The sequence below is a fragment of the Mobula birostris genome, chromosome 2 (genome assembly GCF_030028105.1).
Source record: "Mobula birostris isolate sMobBir1 chromosome 2, sMobBir1.hap1, whole genome shotgun sequence".
In the NCBI taxonomy this organism is placed as follows: Eukaryota; Metazoa; Chordata; class Chondrichthyes; order Myliobatiformes; family Myliobatidae; genus Mobula; species Mobula birostris.
The window spans coordinates 240,931,959-240,938,831 of record NC_092371.1 but is presented as its reverse complement, the minus strand read 5'-3'; the positions used below and the strand labels follow the sequence as shown (position 1 = coordinate 240,938,831).

The 6,873-nt window shown below is 40.2% G+C and overlaps 1 protein-coding gene across 1 annotated transcript in view; it reads right to left on the bottom strand.

Moving 5' to 3' along the window:
- Window positions 1–1,040: 1,040 nt before the first annotated feature.
- Window positions 1,041–6,873, bottom strand: part of kcnk3a (potassium channel, subfamily K, member 3a) — a 117,037-nt gene continuing 111,204 nt past the window's right edge. Inside the window, exon 3 of the mRNA XM_072279370.1 lies at window positions 1,041–2,154. The gene's annotated coding sequence lies outside the window, so the exon portion shown is untranslated. The remainder of the gene's footprint in view (window positions 2,155–6,873) is intronic.

The window sequence follows — 6,873 nt, the reverse complement described above, 5'->3', positions numbered from 1 at the left end:
TGCCTTAATTACACCCAATGACCTGGTTGCCTTTGGTAACAAATTCTATAAATTCACTATCCTCTGGCTAAAGAAATGTCTCTGCATCTCTGTTTTAAATGGACGCTCCTCTATCCTGAGGCTGTTTTATGAGTACGAGTTACTAGCGTGATGGTTCAACCCAGCATGGATGGAAAGCAAGCAAGGAGCTGGCTGGATTTGAACCTGGGAGCACTCACCTCTAATTCTGGTGCGGATGCCACTGCCCCATCAGCTGGCTATTAATAAAAAGTAATCTGAAGTATTTCAGCAAATCATTTTATTAAATCAATAATTTTATTTACAACATACCACAAAACATTTTGGGTTTAATCAATAAACAGCAATACAGGACACTTGTATTATGCACTACATTATGTACAACAAAGTGAGACAGCAAGTGAGACTGCTAAGTTATCTCATTACATCATGGAAATATGCTCCATAATAACATACTACAGGGAAACATGTCGCTATTTTATGATGTTGTTTCATAGGACGTGTGCACTGAATAGCAGAAGCTCAGTAACAATTACGGATATGAGCAGTGTGTATTAATCCTTGTACTTCCTTGGAGCTATACAAACTTCACAGTGCAGAAGATAACCCTCCAATTTATAAGTCTCTGCTTTTTCCTTAAGCATCCTAAAACTAATCCCACTGCAATTACACACAATGGTCTGGAGGAGCTCAACAGGTCAGGCAGCATCTATGGAGGGGAATAAACAGTCGACATTTCGGGCCAGGACCCTTCATCAGGACTGGGAAGGAAGGGGAAAGAAGTCAGATCAAGAAGGTGGTTGGAGGGGAGGAATGCACAAGCTGGTAGGGGACTGGCGAAACTTGGAGGGGGGGCGTTGTGAAGTAAAGAGCTGGGAAGTTCGTTGGTAGAAAAGATAAATGGCTGGAGAAGGGGGTTTCTGATAGGAGTGGACAGAAAAAGCCATGGAAGAAAGGGAAGGGGGATGCAAATGAGCAAGGTGATGGGCCAGTAAGAAGAGAAGCTGAGAGAGGGAAACAAGAATGAGGAATGTTGGGGGTGGGGGGGGAAGCAATGACCGAAAGTTTCCCAGTCCTTTGTATCTTCCTGCATTTCAAATAATCCTGACATTTATATCAACGCCTATACCACTTGCTGTTCGTTATTATAATATCTCGGAAGATCCCAGACCCAATGATAAAGAAACATATTATGTATATTTACAATACGTTGTGGTTGACTGTACGTCATTGGATAGATTTTCAATCAATCATGCTTCAGGGCATCTTCAGAGGCCATATGCAGATTTTATAACAATTCTCATGCAGAATTCATGCAATCTGTTCATCCACCTTAGCTTCTTTGGCATTGATCAATGCTATAAATATCCAGCCGGAACTCACTGAACATTTGGCATGTGTAAGTTTCAGCAGTTATATTCAATCATTCAGTCATGAATTCCATATGATGGACTATGAGGTCACATGACTAAGACTGAATGCATATTAAAATATGACATGCTGACAATCAGTATTTGTGAGGCCTATTTAAGTTCGTTAGAGGTAAGCCAATGTTTGACAGTGACGGAGTGGCATTCCTTTGATGGTCATGGGATGCCAGTTGTGCCAAGTTTTAAGACCAAAAGTTCTCACTTTAAGGTGGTGGGGGGTTGGAGGGGGTGGTCCTTCATCAATTCACATGCATCTTTCTCCAGTCCGCAGTGTGACGTTCAGTATTCACCATCCAGATTAAGTGTGCAACCAGAATTATCCTTCCGGGAATTAGACACTCCATTGGCAACACAGAAAATACTCCCTGATATAAGCCACAGGCTATATTCAAAAAATTATCCCAGCAGTCATCGGTTAGTTACACACGTTCAGAAAGGTGATGAAGAGTCCTTTGTGTTTTCAAGTACACGTTGTGCAATTACTTGTAGCATACACTAACCGTTAAATTCTGTTATCTTTCAGAGCTTCCCAACCTAGGGTCCACAGACCCCCTGGCTTAATAATATTGAGTCCATGGCATAAAGAAGTTGGGAACTGCTGTGTTATGTTGTCTTAAGCCTTTTATTCAGTCTTCTTCGTACTTCAATGTTCAGCTCTTAAAACTCAATCTATTGGTTTACCTTGCCTTCCCGTTCACTGCTGTACCTGATTAAATAATAATAAAAAATACTCTGAGGCCTTTATTTTCTAAACACAAGCAACTGGACAGAAGTATGCGTTTACCACATGCCGTGGTGGAAAGACAATTGAGAAAGAAGTTGGATTTGACTGATTCCAAATAAACTATTTTTTTATTCTTCTGATAACTAAATCTCTGGCAAAACAGTTGTTTGCCATCCTGATTATCTAGTCTGAATCCAATATTCATTTTTACTTCCAAAATTACTTGATTCCTGCAGCTTTATTGGTCCAACTGCGTTTGATGCCAACACAATTCAATTCATCTCTTCCTATCTTGATATCGTCCTTTCTTATATTTTCTGATATTTTAAACAAATTGTACATTTGCTTAGCTCAGAGTTTAAAATACCAACTGCATAAGTAGTTCATTATTAAATCTTGATATAAATTAACAGTTGAATAAAAATATTATTTACATAACACATACAAATGTAAAAGAAAAAAAGGTAGACACAAAAGTCACCAATTTACATGTAGCCTTATTTAAAGATCAATATATACTGAGTGCAGATTATTAAACTATAAAGTTATTCACAATATTTTTTATTGTATCTACATCTGAGATTTACAGCTAGTGTCCAGCAGGTAGGTTGAGTTAAATGTAAGAATTTCTATTTAAATGTCCTAGTCAACATATTTTAAAGCAGGGGTTCCTGACCTGGGCTCTACAGACCTCTTGCTTCATGGTATTGGTCCATGGCATAAAAAAGGCTGGAAACTCCTGTAAAGACTTCATTAGCTGAGTTACACCAGCTAAATTATCATTCTGGTCTCTATAAAGAATTGCATAATATGACTGATTTACTACCTTGAAAATTTTGAGAACTAAGTTTCTAAGATATGCATTTTTCTGTAAACATTTTTATGTTTTATGGTTTAAGTAGCAGAAGAAAATGATGGTCTCATACACTTCAAACGCACCTCCATGGAAAGTCTGTCAATCTACGCTACTCCCTATGTTAGCGTAGTAGTTAGTCCAACTCTTTAGAGTATCAGTGACACACGGTTCAATTCCCACCGCTGCCTGTAAGGAGTAGGTACGTTCTCCCCGTGACTGCGTGGGTTTCCTCGTACAGTCCAAAGATGTACTGGTTCGTAGGGTTAGAGTCATAGAGAAGCACAGAAACAGGCCCTTCGGCCAATCTAGTCCATACCGAAACCATTTAAACTGCCAGTCGGTCATTGTTAGTTGTCTTGTGATTAGGCTAGGATTAAATAGGGAGACTGCTGGGTGGCAGGTTCAAAGTGCTAGAAGGGCTGATTCTGTGCTGCTTCCCAATAAATAAATAAATAGATCTTGTTTTATTTCTTTGGATTGGAAGAATAGCTTCCAGACAGCTACAGCAATATTTTACTTCATAATTTTGCATTGAATTGTGGTAAAGAAACTCCTATTGTTAATTTTATGATTGTAAAGCTTTTTTTGAAAAAAAATTGCTCTGTTGATTGAAAAAATGCTCCAATTTGATACTAGCTTGCACCTTGGAAGTCAAGCAGTTTTGGAGTCAAAAAGGCCACGCTTTTATGCTTATAAAATTTAACATGTGAAAGTATTATGTCACATACTATAGCCTTAGAGATCAGGAGTGTGCTATCTATATTTTGTGGTTAATAAGTTCAACCTATTTATTGGCATCAAACACTAAAGTAACAGTCATGCTTAACAGTAATTTAGCAAACTATCTGTCCTTTAGTTATAGTTAATAATTAATAAAATAATCTATTAAGTATTAATGTTATTTATTTATTTATTCAATTTAGGGATACAGCGCAGAATGGGCTCTTTTGGCCCAATGAGTTGTACCACCCAGAAACTCACCTATTTAACCCTTGCCTTATCACGGGTCAATTTACAATGACCAATCGACCTACTAACCATTATGCCTTTGGAATGTGGGAGGCAGGTGTCAAAATGCTCAGGACTACGAACGGCTTGAAATACTGAAGAAATGCATTCCATGGATTTTATTTATATAATTTACTTAGAGATTCAGCATAGAACAGGCCCTTCCCAGCTCAACGAGTTGCACTGCTCAACAACCCACCTACTTGACCCCCAGCCTAATCACGGGACAATTTACGATGAACAATTAACCTACCAACTGGTACGTTTTGGAATGTGGGAGGAAACCAGAGCACCCGGAGGAATGTACAAACTCCCTAGTTTGTACTAGGGAGACGAAAGACGGCGGCGAATTCAGAACTCCGACGTCCCGAGCTGTAGTCGTGTCTCGCTAACCGCTATGTTACTGTGACAACCTGTGTATTTTCTGGGTACTTTGAACAGTTGGAATGAAAAGAGACAAGATGTGGTCAAAGAAGATGTATCAGAAAAATTGCAATTCAGATATCCACAGCCGGATTTATTTGCTGAGGCATAAAAATAATCTCAAATACTAAAATTGACATAATATATTTTGGGGAATCATCAGTCCCTATGGAATATGTACCTATAATTCAATTTTTTACAATAATTCATGCAACAGCAATTGCAATTCAGTACAGGCAGCATTCTCTGGGGGAAAAGAAGAACTAATTAAGTGACTTAAGGTCAGAGATTAAGTCTAAGGCTTTGCACGAGATGAGGAACACATATGTATGAGGAACATATGTATGTGTTCCTGAATTAATTTTAAGTCAATCACCTGATATTCATTCATAAACCACTGAAAGATGTTTATACATCCACATTTTATGCAGTTCTCCCCAAATGATGTTATTTGAAAGGACGTTACGCTGTTTGAATGTAAAACCCGAGGAGAAGCCTTCACAAGATACTGTGGAAATTGGCCTTCTAAAATCAAAGTATTGAGTACAGAAGATGGATTGTTATGCTGAAGTTGGATAAGATATTGGTGAGGCCTAATTTGGAGTACTGAGTACAGTTCTGGTCACCTACCTACAGGAAAGATATAAATAAGATTGCAAAAGTGCAGGTGCTGCCCGAAACCTCAGCGGTGTAACAGGCCAATGATGATGAAAGAGTAAAAAGAAAATTCACAGGGTTGATAGAAACATAGAAATATAGAAAACCTACAGCACAATACAGGCCCCTCGGCCCACAAAGCTGTGCCAAACATGTCCTTACCTGAGGAATTACCAAGGGATACCCATAGCCCTCTATTTTTCTGAGCTCCACATACCTGTCCAGGAGTCTCTTAAAAGACTCTATCGTATCCACCTCCACCACCGTCGCCGGCAGCCCATTCCACGCACTCACCACTCTCTGCATAAACAACTTAACCCTGACATATCCTCTGTACCTACTTCCAAGTACCTTAAAACTGTGCCCTCTCATACTAGCCATTTCAGCCCTGGGAAAAAGCCTCTGACTATCCACACGATCCATAAGTCTCATCATCTTATACACCTCTATCAAGTCACCTCTCATCCGCTATCGCTCCAAGGAGAAAAGGCTGAGTTCACTCAACCTATTCTCAAAAGGCATGCTCCCCAATCCAGGCAGCATCCTTTTAAATCTCCTCTGCACCCTTTCTATGGTTTCCATGTTCTTCGTGTAGTGAGGTGACCTGAATTGAGCACAGTACTCAAAGTGGGGTCTGACCAGGGTCCCATATAGCTGCAAAATTACCTCTCAGCTCCTAATCTCAATCCCACGACTGATGAAGGCCAATGCACCATATGCTTTCGTAACCACAGAGTCAACCTGCGCAGCAGCCTTGAGTGTCCTATGGACTCGGACCCCAAGATCCCTCTGATCCTACATAATGCCAAGAGTCTTACTATTAATACTATATTCTGTCATCATATTTGACCTACTAAAATGAACCACCTCACACTTGTCTGGGTTGAACTCCATCTGCCACTTCTCAGCCAGTTTTTGCATCCTATCAATATCCCGCTGTAACCTCTGACAGCCCTCCACACTATCCACAACACCTCCAACATTTGTGTCACCAGCAAATTTACTAACCCATCCCTCCACTTTTTTATCCAGGTCATTTATAAAAATCATGAAGAGTACGGGTCCCAGAACAGATCCCTGAGGCACACCACTGGTCACCGACCTATGTAGAATATGACCTGTCTACAACCACTCTTTGCCTTCTGTGGGCAAGCCAGTTCTGGATCCACAAAGCAATTTCCCCTTGGATCCCATGCCTCCTTACTTTCTCAATAAGCCTGACATGGGGAACCTTGTCAAATGCCTTGCTGAAATCATATACACTACATCTACTGCTCTACCTTCATCAATGTGTTTAGTCACATCCTCAAAAAATTCAATCTGGCTCGTAAGGCATGACCTGCCTTTCACAAAGCCACGCTGACTATTCCTAATCATATTATGCCTCTCTAAATGTTCATAAATCTGCCTCTGAGGATCTTCTCCATCAACTTACCAACAACTGAAGTAAGACTCGCTGGTCTATAATTTTCTGGGCTATCTCTACTCCCTTTCTTGAATAATGGAACAACATTCGCAACCCTCCAATCCTCCGGAACCTGTCCCGTCCTCATTGATGATGCAAAGATCATCGCCAGAGGCTCAACAATCTCCTCCTTCGTCTCCCACAGTAGCCTGGGGTACATCTCGTCTGGTCCCAGTGATCTATCCAATTTGATGCTTTCCAAAAGCTCCAGCATATCCTGTTTCTTAATATCTACATGCTGAAGCTTTTCAGTCTGCTACTAAGTCATCTCTACAATCGCCAAGATCCTTTT